Source organism: Erinaceus europaeus, chromosome 9, assembly GCF_950295315.1.
Source record: "Erinaceus europaeus chromosome 9, mEriEur2.1, whole genome shotgun sequence".
Classification (NCBI taxonomy): Eukaryota; Metazoa; Chordata; class Mammalia; order Eulipotyphla; family Erinaceidae; genus Erinaceus; species Erinaceus europaeus.
In genome coordinates this window covers 113,823,139-113,836,661 of record NC_080170.1, presented here as the reverse complement: position 1 = coordinate 113,836,661, position 13,523 = coordinate 113,823,139, and positions in this window count along the sequence as shown.

Genomic DNA, 13,523 nt, shown 5'->3' with positions numbered 1-13,523 from the left:
GCAGTGGACCATATTTGTTCTGTGGGTATAAGTTGCTGATTCCTGATGTATAGGTGAATTGAAGAAACAATATGGGCTTTTAGGCATCTACAATTCGTGTTTCTTCTCAACTTTATCATGTGACTTACATGATGTGAGTATATTTTAACTCCTGAATAGGAAAGAATGCCTCACAAATTGAATACAACAAAGATGGATATGATGAGCTACTCCCTCCGAATGTTCTACTTGCTTTGTAGGAATACCTGAAGGATTCTGAAAAACTCCCTAGAGCATCTGGGTGAGCCTTTGAGAGTCCACTGTTTCCAAACGCTAGATAGCAGATAAGTCATCTCCAAGGTTTAAACTTTTGACAAAGGTACTCTTATCTCAGGAAGTGGTAGACTTACTAGAAAATTTGAATGTTATCATCACAGACATTTTCAACCTTATGCTTCCCAACCCTTTTGTTTCAAACCTTTAGATTAATTTTTCTGAGTTCTTAGAAAGCAATGCCAATCTCAGATGTTATTTTTCTAATTGGGCCTTCAAATTACTCATAACTTCTGACCCTGTGCAAATGAATATGAAGTTCTCCTGTGTGGAGGGAAGAGAGTCATACTCATCCCCCCACCACCACCACCACCTATTGGACCCAATGGCAACAGAGTCTTCTCACATTAGGGAAAGTCGCTCATCTCCCACCCCCACCCCCCCACCCCCCCCACCCTACCCCCACCTCCGGCTACCTATTGGACCCAACAGCAATAGAGGCTTCTCACATTGGGGAAAATAGAACTTTTGTCCCATAGAACTCAGTAAACAGCATAAAGTCAATTCAGGGGAGTCGGGCGGTAGCTCAGTGGGTTAAGCACAGGTGGCGCCAAACTCAAGGACTGGCAAAAGGATCCAGGTTTGAGCCCCCGGCTCCCCACCTGCAGGGGAGTTGCTTCACAGGCAGTGAAGCAGGTCTGCAGGTGTCTGTCTTTCTCTCCTCTTCTCTGTCTTCCCCTCCTCTCTCCATTTCTCTCTGTCCTATCCAACAACAATGACATCGATAATAACTACAACAATAAAACAACAAGGGCAACAAAAGGGAAATAAATAAGTAAATAAATAAAATTTTTAAAAAAGTCAATTCAGTTCTGTTTCAGTCAAAACAATGTCATTTTCTTTTTTTTTTCCTTTTTTAAATTTTTAAAATATTCCCTTTTGTTGCTCTTGTTGTTTTATTGCTGTAGTTATCGTTGTTGTTACTGATGTCATTGGATAGGACAGAGAGAAATGAAGGAGGGAAAGACAGAGGGAGAGAGAACAATAACACCTGCAGACCTGATTCACCACCTGTGAAGCGACTCCTGCAGGTGGGGAGCTGGGGCTCAAACCAGGATCCTTAATCCGGCCCTTGTGCCTTGTGCCACGTGCGCTTAGTCCGCTGTGATAGCACCTGACTCCCTAGACAATGTCATTTTCACCAACAAAATCTAGTATAATTTTCCCACATAACTGACAAATTCCCAAACTAGCAGAGTGGCACAGTAGAAGCATGCTGGGCCCATAACTATGACAAATTCCCACAGTAAATTACATAGAAGTCCCCACATGTAGGGGAGAAGCTTCATGAGTGGTGAAATAGCGCTGCAGGTGTCTCTGTCTCTTTCTCTGCCTCTTCTTCCCTTCTCAGTTTCTGTCTATTCAATAATAAATAAAAATATAAGTATATTACATAGAAGAGACAAACACATATGCACACAGAAAATGCCCTCACTTTCAATTATAATATAGACTATTTGAGACAGCATAATAAATATACCTAAAATGATATTGCAGAATAAAGAGAAGACACTTTCAGATCTCGACCAACATAAAATCGTCACAGAATATTTATTAAAATTTGTATTGCAGGTATAATTGTAGCTGTGATGAGTTGGGATGATAAACATCACTCAAGAGATTCAATGGGCACACAGGACCTCTAGCATTTCATTAACCACCAGAGTCAAGATATTGGCATCAGCATTTCCACACAAAATAAACACAGCAGAACTTCATGCCTAAGGTCCCAGAAGTTGAGGGTTCAATCCCCAGCACCACGAAAAGCCAAAGCTGAGCAGTGTTTCAGTTTCTCTCTTGAGACTCATTTGAAAATGAGATCTTTTCAACATGGTACAAAAAAACATTTTCTAACTTTTTTCTCTTCATTGAATTAGTCTTTTAGAAGAGGGCACAATGAATCCTTTTTTTAAAAGAAATATTTATTTATTCATTCCCTTTTGTTGCCTTTTTATTGTTGTAGTTATTATTGTTGTTGTTGGATTGGACAGAGAGAGATGGAGGAGGGAAAAACAGAGAGAGGGAACGAAAGATAGACACCTGCAGACCAGCTTCACCACTTGTGAAGCGACTCCCCTGCAGGTGGGGAGCCAGGGGTTCAAACCAGGATCCTTATGCCAATCCTTGCACTTTGTACCATGTGAGCTTAATCTGCTGCGCTACCACCCGACTCCCAATGAATCCTTATCTTACTTGGAAACTAGAAACACAGATCACAACTTACCAGTCTTATTTTTCCAAAAGAATATAGAACAAAAATTCTTTTTTCTTAAAAAAAAATTAATGTAAGAGTTGTGTGTGCAGGACTTTTCAAAGAAATTGACCAAAACTACCCTTGTCTTGGAAGTTTAGTCTGCTCTTTCAAGGACATACTTCTGTGACATGAATGAGCTCATATGGCACTGACATAAAGCGAGTGAAGTCAGCAATCGTGAACGATGCTTTTGTTCATCAACAACTTTTCTACTAAGAATATGTTCCGTACTTTCCATTAATACAAAGAAAAAGAAATATACTAAATCCCAAGCATGTCAGATCACAGAGGAATGCAGACTTTGAAGTATGCATGATGCCTTCTTACCCCACGAGTCTCAATTCAGTCACCATCTTGAAAGTTCCTAAGATGGTTTTTGGTTTAATTTTCTTTTCTTTTTCATAATTCAGATGCATGAATTGTTCCCCAGTCATATTATATTTTTCACATTGTCTTATTTATCAGTAAGTTTCTACAAGTGCTATATACTTTTTGGAACCATGAATTTTTCATAGTTATATCAGTTTCTCTTACTTTACTATTACTATTGTTTTATATTCCACCACTTTTTTATTAGCGATTTAATATTATTTTGCCAATTTATAAGATAACAGGGATATAATTCCATACTCTTCCCAGCAACAGAGTTCTGTGTCCCCAGTCCCTCCACTGGAAGCTGCATTGGCTCTCCCAAAATCACAGATAGGGGCTGACTATTATTTCTACAACTATGTATCTATATTTATATATTTTTGTCCAATTCTCTATGGCCCTACCTTCTCTTCCTTTCTGAATCACACCTTCTACCCCTGAATGTCTTTCCCTTCTCCACCAGTCATGCTGGAATTGAAGTTCTGAACCCCTGGTCATCTTCCCCTAACATTTACCCCTCTGGGTATAAGGACCAAAATTCTTTGTGTGGTGCAGAAGGTGGAAGGTCTGGTTTCTGTAATACCCCCAAGCTGTTCATATCTTTCCCTAGTTGGGTAACTCTGGAGAGGTGATGTTCCCAGACACATTATTGAGCTCATCTGCCCAAAGGGTTCAGGATAAAATCTTAGTAGCATCCACAAGTTGGTGTTGGCAGAAATGAGTAAGATATAAAGTAGAACAAAATGTTTAATGAAAGGGTTAGCACAGCAGGTTAAGGGCACATGGCACAAAGCGCAAGGACTGGCATAAGGATCTCTGTCCTATCCAACAGCAATATTAGTGGTAACAATAACAATAACGACAACAAGGACAACAAAAATGGGGGGAAAATGGTCTCCAGGAGCAGTGGATTTGTAGTGCAGGCACCAAGCCCCAGCAAGTAACCCTGGAGGGAGAGAGAGAGAGGGAGAGAGAGAGAGAGAGAGAGAAGAAAATATTTAATGAATAGGGATTTTAAAATGGGAAGAAGCTAGGAAGTCTATTTTGGGTGTGTTCCTAGGAGTTCATAACTGGTAATTTTTGCTGAAGCTTGATAGTTAAGCTGTAGGTGGATTAAAAATATTGTCTGGGAAGATGGTGTCAGAGTTGAGAACAGTACTAGAAAGTTGGATCAAGACAAAAAGTAGCTTCCATACTTGAAGAAAATATTTAAGTACAATTCACCGATCTGACCCAGGGCCTGTATCTATTCATGTTTAACACAGGAGCCCGTGTAACCTCCAAGTTCCCATCAGTCTGTATCCAAAGTCCATGGTCATAGCAGGAAAGATTATAGGCTGCACTCATCTAAGGACCAGTGTTCCTTGAGTGGCAGGGTAGGACGACCCAGCCTTCCTTTGGTGGAGAGTGGGAAAGTACTTAGCGTTGGTAGTTCATAGTGAGAGTATAGTCCTGAAGAAGTCCACAAGAGGGCTTATTATTCCACAACTTTTAAGAGAAGGCATAAGGGGTTCCAGCTCCCCACCTGCATGGGGGTCTTTCACAAGTGGTGAAGCAAGTCTGCAGGTGTCTTTCTCTCCCCCCTCTGTCTTCCACTCCTCTCTCCATTTCTCTCTGTCCTATCCAACAACAATGACAGCAATAATCACAACAACAAAGATAAACAACAAGAACAACAAAATGGGAAAAAATGGCCTCCAGGAGCATGCTCCATAACTCTGGAGGCAAAAAGAGATAGAGATAGAGAGAGAGAGAGAGAGAAGGTATAAGGCCTTGACTTGTTGGGTGAGGACTAACTAGTTAAAATAATCCAGGAAAGCTTCTTCAGAAAATAATCCAGGAAAGCTTCTTCAGAATGTAGATATTTTGAAGAAAATCAGAGAGGGATGACAGAGACCTTCCAAGAGGTTAGATTGTAATAGGCATCTGACATGAATGGGAGTGTTACATCACAGAAAGTGGCCAGAGTGATGGTGTGATGGGAAGAATAAGAAAAGTGGAAGAATAGAAGAGTGATGAGGGACAGAGGACTTATTCCCAGGAATACAAAGCATGTTTTGTTGTTGTTGTTGTTGTTGTTTGTTTCTTTTTTTCTAAGGCTTGTGTGGCTTAATATTTTAGGGGACCAGATAGTAGACTATTGAAGCTAGTGCAATGAACAACCATCATAGGCCAGATTATGAGCATGGAGATAAGAAAAGCAGCTCAGCTCCTGCGGTCCAAGATTTCAAGATTTGCAGATGGATATCACCATGAAGGCTGGGGTGAGGGGCCGGGAGGAAAAGTCTTGGGTAAATGAATCCAAGGATTATTAATTTTTTTTTTGGCAGAGGGGTGGGGACTAAGTTTTAGGGATGACGGGTATTCCTTGCAAAAAGAATACTGTACTTAAAAATCAACAGAAATTTAAAAAATCTAAAATTCTTACGAAGTAGGAAGTCATACATGTAGCTCAATATAGATAATTGGTAACATATATGTATGCGTTCACAGTTAGCAAAAAAATATGTCCAGAAAGTGGCACAGTGCATAGAGTGCTGGGCTTGTGTTGTGAGGGCCTGAGTTGGGTATAGAGACTGTAGATTAAAGTTTAGCAAGTCAGTGTCAGATATTGTGGGGATCAGAAGCCAGCACCCTAAACTTTCAGGGTTGAGAGATAAAATTTTAGACACTCTGTGCTAGAGAGATAGCATAATGGTTATGCAAAAAAGACTTATATGCCTGAGGCTCTGTGGTCCCAGGTTCAATCCCCAGTACCAACATATGCCAGAAATGAGCAGTAAATATTCTAGTCTTTCCCCAACCCCTCTTTCACTAAACATTAAATAATTGAATAATAGAAAAAAATAACTTTAGATGACCTTGGGATGAATATATGCACACAGTGGACTGTGTTGACTGTGTGTCCCCAATCAGAACTCCAATAGAGTATTTATTTTTATTTTTTTATTTAATTTATTTATAAAACAGAAAATATTGACAAAACCATAGGATGAGGGGTAAAATTCCACACATTTCCCACCACCGGAGTTCCATATCCTATCCCCTCCACTGGAAGCTTTCCTATTCATTATCTCTCTGGGAGTATAGACCCAGGATCATTATGGGGTGCAGAAGGTGGGAGATCTGGCTTCTGTAATTGCTTCCCCACTGGATATGGACATTGGCAGGTCGATCCACACTCTCAGCCTGTTTCTATCTTTTCCTACTAAGGCAGGGCTTGGGAGAGATGGAATTCTAGGGTACATTGGTGAGATCGTCTTCCTGGGGGAGTGAGTTTGGCATCATGGTAGCATCTACAACTTGGTGTCTGAAAAAAGCATTAAGATATAAAGAAGAACAAATTGTGGGGAGTCCAGCAGTAGTTCAGGGGGTTAAGAGCACGTGGTGTGAAGCGCAACCACAAGCTTAAGGATCCCAGTTAGAGCCCCTGGCTCCCCACCTGCAGGGGGACCCCTTCACAGGCGGTGAAGCAGGTCTGCATGTGTCTATCTTTCTCTCCCCTCTCTGTCTTCCCCTCCTCTCTCCACTTCTCTCTGTCCTATCTAACAATGATGACATCAATAACAACAACAATAACAACAACAATAAAAAAACAAGGGCAACAAAAGGGAAAATAAACAAATTAAAAAAATTTAAAACAAACAAAAAAAGAAGAAGAACAAATTCTCAATAAACTGGAACCTAAAGACAAGTATATAACAGATGAGATTTGAGGTTTCCCTTTTTGGAAAAAGTTAACGCATTTATTTTAGGTATATTCCAGGGGACCCATGACTTTAATAGTTTTTACCTGAGCCTGACAGCTAACATGCAGGTGGGCCAAAAGTATTACCTGGGGAGATGGTGTCAGGGTTGGAAATAGAATAGAAAACTGAATCAGGGAAGAGAGTAGTTCCCAAATCTGGGAAAAGTATATAAATATTATTAACTGTAAACCCCATCAATCTGATGTAGGGCCTATATTCAGTGCAGGAGCCTGTGTAACAGGAGCATCCCTGTAGGTCTGAGCTTGCATTCTGTGGTCATGGCCAGGAATATTCCAAGCTGTACTAATTTCAGGACCCAGCTTCCTTGAGTCGTAGAGTATGTTGTCCAAACTCCCTTCAGAGAATGGGGCATTGCCTACCACTGTTGATCCACATTGAGAGTAAGTCCCTATGGGGGCCCACGTAGGGATCCATTATGTTGTTCCTGGTGGAAATGACCAATGACACTGGAGAGAGGGATCTATTAGAGGTCTAGGCCCATAATGATTCTGTGGGAATCCCAGAATTCCCTGACAAGGGACCTGGGAGATGAGGTGGCCTAGTAGTAAGCCAAAGAGCCATCATTAAAGTATGCCAGTTTCTTGTCCTTCTCCAGCTTTTATAGTCCTTACTTTGTCTGAAATGGTTAGCCTTGGAGTGACTGAGAAAAGTAAAATAGGAAGTAGATGAGTAGAGTATCTAGATCTGAGTTGAAACTGATTAAGTACTTTAATAGAATATATATATCAAAAGTCCGCATTACATCAGAGCACAAAATGAGCAACATCAAAAGCATCTTTGTAGGAGTCCACAAATCATGACGTTTAATGTGAGACCACCATGGCACCATCATATAACTCTGGCTTGTCAGAAAGTATTCATTATGTCTGCATCATGCATTCCATTGTCTGTGAGGGGCAACAGTGTTTGTCACAGCATGCAGCTATAGGCCTTTTTGCCTTGGGGATCTGTTGACCTAAAGTGCTCTGTCACTTAAGAGTCTACCAGATACCCATCAGAGAATAGGAATTTGTAGCCAGAGAGGAAATATGGGGGGTTGCAGGAACAACATTCCTATTGTTCTACACATAGCTCCTCATGATTAAAAAAAATTAGTTTAGTAAAGAAATCATTAATGTATCAATAAGTAACAGGCATTTTAACTCAAAGATCTACAACATTAAGCAATAAGTATTAGGACATCAGCGGGGTCTCTAACATACAGGAGTGAAGTGCTATCTTCACTTGTATTTCTTCATCTGTATTTCTCTCGTATTCAGTGACTTTGAGCACTTTTTTCATATGTCTGTTGGTGCTAAAGATATTATTGGTAAATATGCTGTTCATATACTCTCCTCACTTTTGGATGGGTTTGTTTTTTCTGTTACTAGGTTTGCTGGAATTTTTTAAAATAAATTTTGTTTATTAACGTTTTAAAAACATTTTATTTTATTTTTAAATATTTATTTATTCTCTTTTGTTGCCCTTGTTTTATTATTATTATTATTGTAGTTATTATTGTTGTTGTCATTGTTGGGTAGGACAGAGAGAAATAAAGGAGGGGAAGACAGAGAGGGAGAGAAAAAGATAGACACCTGCAGACCTGCTTCACTGCCTGTGAAGCAACCCCCCTGCAGGTGGGGAGCCAGGCTCGAACTGGGATCCTTACGCTGGTTCTTATGCTTTGTGCCATTTGTGTTTAACCTGCTGCGCTACAGCCCGACTCCCGTTTATTAACTTTTAATCAAATTTATAGCATAAAAAGATCTTCCATTTTGTGAGGAGTCTCAGTTTGGGTGGTGATTTCTTCTGCATACAGAAACCTTAATATGGGATTATTTCCCTCACAGGTAGAATTTAAGAAATGAGAATAGAAAGTGAGAATAAAAAATATCAACGTTGGTTTGGTTTGGTATATTACATCAATGCAGAGGATTCTGGGGAAGGAAGGCAGGGAGAAAGCTGAGAAAAGTGTGTGGGATTTTTTGGTCTGTGCCTGATGATGGAAAAGGCCCTATGTTGGTGGTCCATGTGGTGGGTCATGTGCAGACCCTTAGCATTGTGAGATGAGAAATTGTACCTATCAACTGTCCTGTAAACCACTAACACTCCAGTAAACATTTTAACTGAAATTGAAAATAGTAGAGACAGACAACATTTTAATGGTAACTCACAACTAATTATATAATCACAACTAATACTGATACATGTATGTCATATTGCTCATGACAAAAATGTCTAAGAAAAAGAATCAGATAGAAAAGTAGACTTGAATCGATCTCAATTTTTTAATCCTAAGCCATCCATTCTGTTAAATGATAAATAAAAGAGTCAGTACAGTTCCAGAAATTGGCCCTTTAAACATTTTTAGAAATTTAAATAATTTTAGAGTTTTGTCAATAAATTATTTTGCTAAAGAGAAATGGAGGAACACACATTGAGAAACCAAGTATAAGGTACTTGTTCAACCTGCTTTGAAATAGCACCATAAAGTTATGGTTAAAACCTAAGTGGTGGACTGGCAAAACCGATATATGAAGGTTACATAAATCTGATTGTAGGGGCTGAGAGATAGCTGGCCCAGTAGAGGACTTGCATTCCATCCCCCAGAACCACATGGGAACATGTGCACAGAGGAGGCTTCACAGTCACTGGAGCAGACTATAGTGTCTCTCCTCTTTCTCTCTCTCCCTGTTTCTGTGATTAAAAGGAAAAAGAGAAGAAAAATTAATAATAAAGTCCACTAGCAGCAGTAGAATTGCATAGGCACAGCATCTTATGAAGCCCTGGCAGCAAAATAATATACCTGAATGCAGCCATCAAAGCTGTGAACAGAAGCAAATTTACAATATAATTTAAACTGAATGTCAAAGAATGACAAAAATGGTCACCATTCTTGAAAGTTTACTGTCTATTTAGATATTTAACTAATACTCAGAAACGAATGCTATAGATTACTATCATTATTTCTCACTTAAGAAAACCAGGGAGATTGAAATGTTTGGTTGAGGTTGGACAAAGTTAGTAAAAGGTTAAAAAAGGATTCTAACTCAGGGGGCTGGGTGATGGCACACCTGATTGATCACACACATTACAAAGTGCAGGGACTGGGGTTCAAGCCTCTGGTCTCCACCTGCAGGGGGAAAGCTTCACAAGTGGTGAAGCAGGGCTGCAGGTCTCTCTCTCTCTCTCCCCCCCTCTCAATTTCAAGCTGTCTATATACAATAAATAAATGAAGATTGAAAAAGAAACTATTAAAAAAAATTTCAACTCAGGCATCTAAAATTTAGAACTTGTAACTCTTCCAAACTTAATAAACCACAATAAACTACCAAGTATGTACACACGCACATGCACACACACTGCACATGAGCCTTACTTTTTATCCTCCTCTTTGTGCTTTTATGTGTTTTTCCATATACTTAGCCAAAAAAAATCAATTACATTATTTTCTTTTTTTTTTAGTTAGCTTTATTTATTGGACAGAGACAGGCAGAATTCAAGAGAGAGATAGAGAGAGAATGAGACAGAGAGACAGCTGCAGCACAGCTTCACCGCTTGCAAAGCTTTCCCCTTGCAGGTTGGGACTGGGGGGCTCAAACCCGGGCTCTTGTGCACTATAATACATGCGCTCAACCAGGTGCACCACCAGCTGGCTTTTTACATTATTTTCTTAAAATTCATTTATCATGAACATGAAAGAGAGGGAATAAGAGACCAGAGCACTGTTTAGTTCTGGCATCAACTGGAGCTTGGTCTTGAACCTATAGCTCCTGAGACCATGACTGAACTAACTATCTCCCCAAGTTTCAGCTACGTCACTTATATTATCAACCATAAATTATTAAGGAAATTTATTTATTTTGATTATTGCTGAAATAAAAAAATCCTCAAGAACTTCAGAGAAGTAATATACTTTCCAATGGAGAAAATAGGGAAGCAGAACTCTGGTGGTGGAAGAGATGTGGAATTATACTCCCTATTATCTTATGAGTTTCTAAATCAGCATTAAATCATGAATAAAAATTAAACATCATCAATAAAAAATTGACTTCTGAGCTGGGGAGGAAGTACTTCAGTGATAGAGTACATTCCTTGTATATGTGTGAAGCCCTGGCACAACATAAAAGGATGAAGTATTGCTCTAGCTTTTCTCTCAATAAAAAATCCATTAGAGAAGCCATAACTCACCTGGTAGATACATCCTCTACCTTGCACCAGAACCCGGGTTGGAATTTTTTTGCCTTTGGGCAGTAGGATAAAATTATATCACAGGCATTAGCATTGCTGCATGTTGAGATGGGATACTGGCCTTTTAGAGAAGACGTGGTTATTGCTTTGAACCATCTATCAGCAGGAAAGGCCTTTCATCTCATAACCAGGGTAGGTGTTTCAAAAATGTGCTCTTGTTTCAAAACATAATAGTAGGTACTGAGGTAAGATGATATGTCTGGAATTTTCTTTAACAATTTCAAAGAAAAATGCAAAAAGGTAGGAGCAGAGGACACCTGACCGGCAAAATGATAACAAATGACTAAAGCTGAGTGATGGATGGAGATTCATTACGCTTTGTTCTCTATTTTTGTGCCACTCAACTTTGTGTGAGTGTCATTTTCTGTATTTTAGTGTCATTATTTTTTTTCTATAACCAAATGAAAAAAAGAAAAATTACTAAAGAGTTGTTTTTCTTTTGTCCAATGTTCAAATCACTGTCAGAATCTGAACTAGTTTAAAGTGCTATCATATATAAATATATGTGTGCATTTTAACCCTTGGATATTTTTATTGGGAGGGAAAATATATATTTTGAATATATAGATTTTTAACAACTTGGTATAGGATATAAAAAGAAAAGGACAGAGATAAAGAGCAAAAAAGAGGGAGGAAGGTAAAGATGCTATTTCTTTTAACATTAGGAAGTATAGAGTCATGAATGCAGTTAATTTACTATAATGAGCTCTATGTACATATCATCAACATAAAAAATTCACTGTTTCATACTAAAGGCTTCTAGAACTTCTATTTTGTACCACGAGGAAGCAAAGGAGAGGACAGAAATATACAATCTCAATAGATTTTAGTATAGAAATGATTCCTAATACCTGGATGAGACCACTGATCCCAGGTCAACTATTTCATTTTTTTTCCATATGTGCACACGTACACATGTACATCCAACCCAGAGACAGAAACAGAGAGAAATGGAGAGGTCACTAACGTGCTAGAGCTTCTCCTGGTGCAGTGGTTTTCTCATATGGTGCTAGAGGTCAAACTGGAGCTGAACACACAGCAGGTTATACAACTTAATAGGGTTAGCTATCCTCCCTCTCCTCCTTCTCCTTCTCCTCCTCCTCCTCCTTCTTCCTCTTCTTTCTTTCTTTTTGTTGCCACTGAGACTACACTGCTCTAGACCCACTTTTTCAGCTATACAGAGCACAGCACAGAAACTTTCTTTGATGTGGTGAGGGCAAAGCTCAAACCTGGGTGTTGCCTCATGATAGAGTAAGTGCACTATCCAAGTGAGATATTTTGGCAGTGCTTGCTTATTTATTTCTTTACTATTTTTGTCTGATCTTTCTTTCTTTCTTTTTTTAAAAATCACTTATTTGAGAGGACAGAGAGGCATTAAAAAGGGAAGGAAAGATTTCTCCTTTTTTAAATATTTATTTATTCCCTTTTGTTGCCCTTATTGTTTTATTGTTGTAGTTATTGTTGTTGTTGTCGTTGGATAGGACAGAGAGAAATGGAGAGAGGAGGGTAAGATAGAGAGGGGGAAAGACACCTGCAGACCTGCATCGCTCAAACTCGGATCCTTAAGCCAGTCCTTGTGCTCTGTGCCATTTGCGCTTAATCATCTGTGCTACCACCCAACTCCCTAAAGAGAAGGGAGAAAGACACCTGCAGCAATGCGTCACCACTCATGAAGCTTCTCCTCTGAGGGGGTGGGGTGAGACTTGAACCCGTGTCATTGCACATTGTAGTGTGTGTGCTCCGCCAGGTGCAGAACTACCCAGCTGCCTCAGTCTATTTTTCTTAACCACTGAGACTTCATGCCTGTGTAATTCCACTGACATCTGATAGACTTCTTTTTCCTTTCAGTCTTGGAGGGAAACAAATAGGGAGAGACAGAGAGAGACAGAGACACACCACAGCACTACTCCACTGCTCATGAACTTCCCCTTTTGCATGATGCTCCCAAGTGGTTTAATAGTCTTGAGCTCAGGCCCTCAACCATGGTAAAGTGTGCTCTCTACCAGATGACCTAGCTCCTGGTGCTCAAAAGTCACTTTTTGCTTGAATGTACTCAGAACTCTCTTAACAACGAGAAAGAAAAACACTATGATATCTACCTAGAATATATAGCAGAGGACTGTCTACACGCGCATATATAATATTCCATGATTCATATGAAAGCAAAGGGGACTCAAAAGAAGGGAAATCACATCAGGATGCACAGAGGAACTGAACAAGGAAGTTAACAGCAGCAGGACCACAGGCCCAACAGAAAGAGAATGGTGAGCCCAGATAGAAATCACACTCAGCAATCTTGAAATTGAATCTGGATAGCATTAATCATTTTTTTTATTTATTACTGGATAGAGACAGAGAGAAATTAAGAGAGGAGGAAGAGGTAGAGAGAGAGAAAGAGACAGAGAGACACTGGCAGAGCTGCTTCACCACTTGTGAAGCTTTCCCCCTGCCGGTGGGGACCAGGGGCTTGAATTTGAGTTTTTATGTACTGTAATGTGTGCACTTAACCAAAAACTTCCACAGATATAATTGATCAGTTGTGGGCAGAGTTTTCTCCCATTTTCTTTGAAGTTGACTAAGTGTTT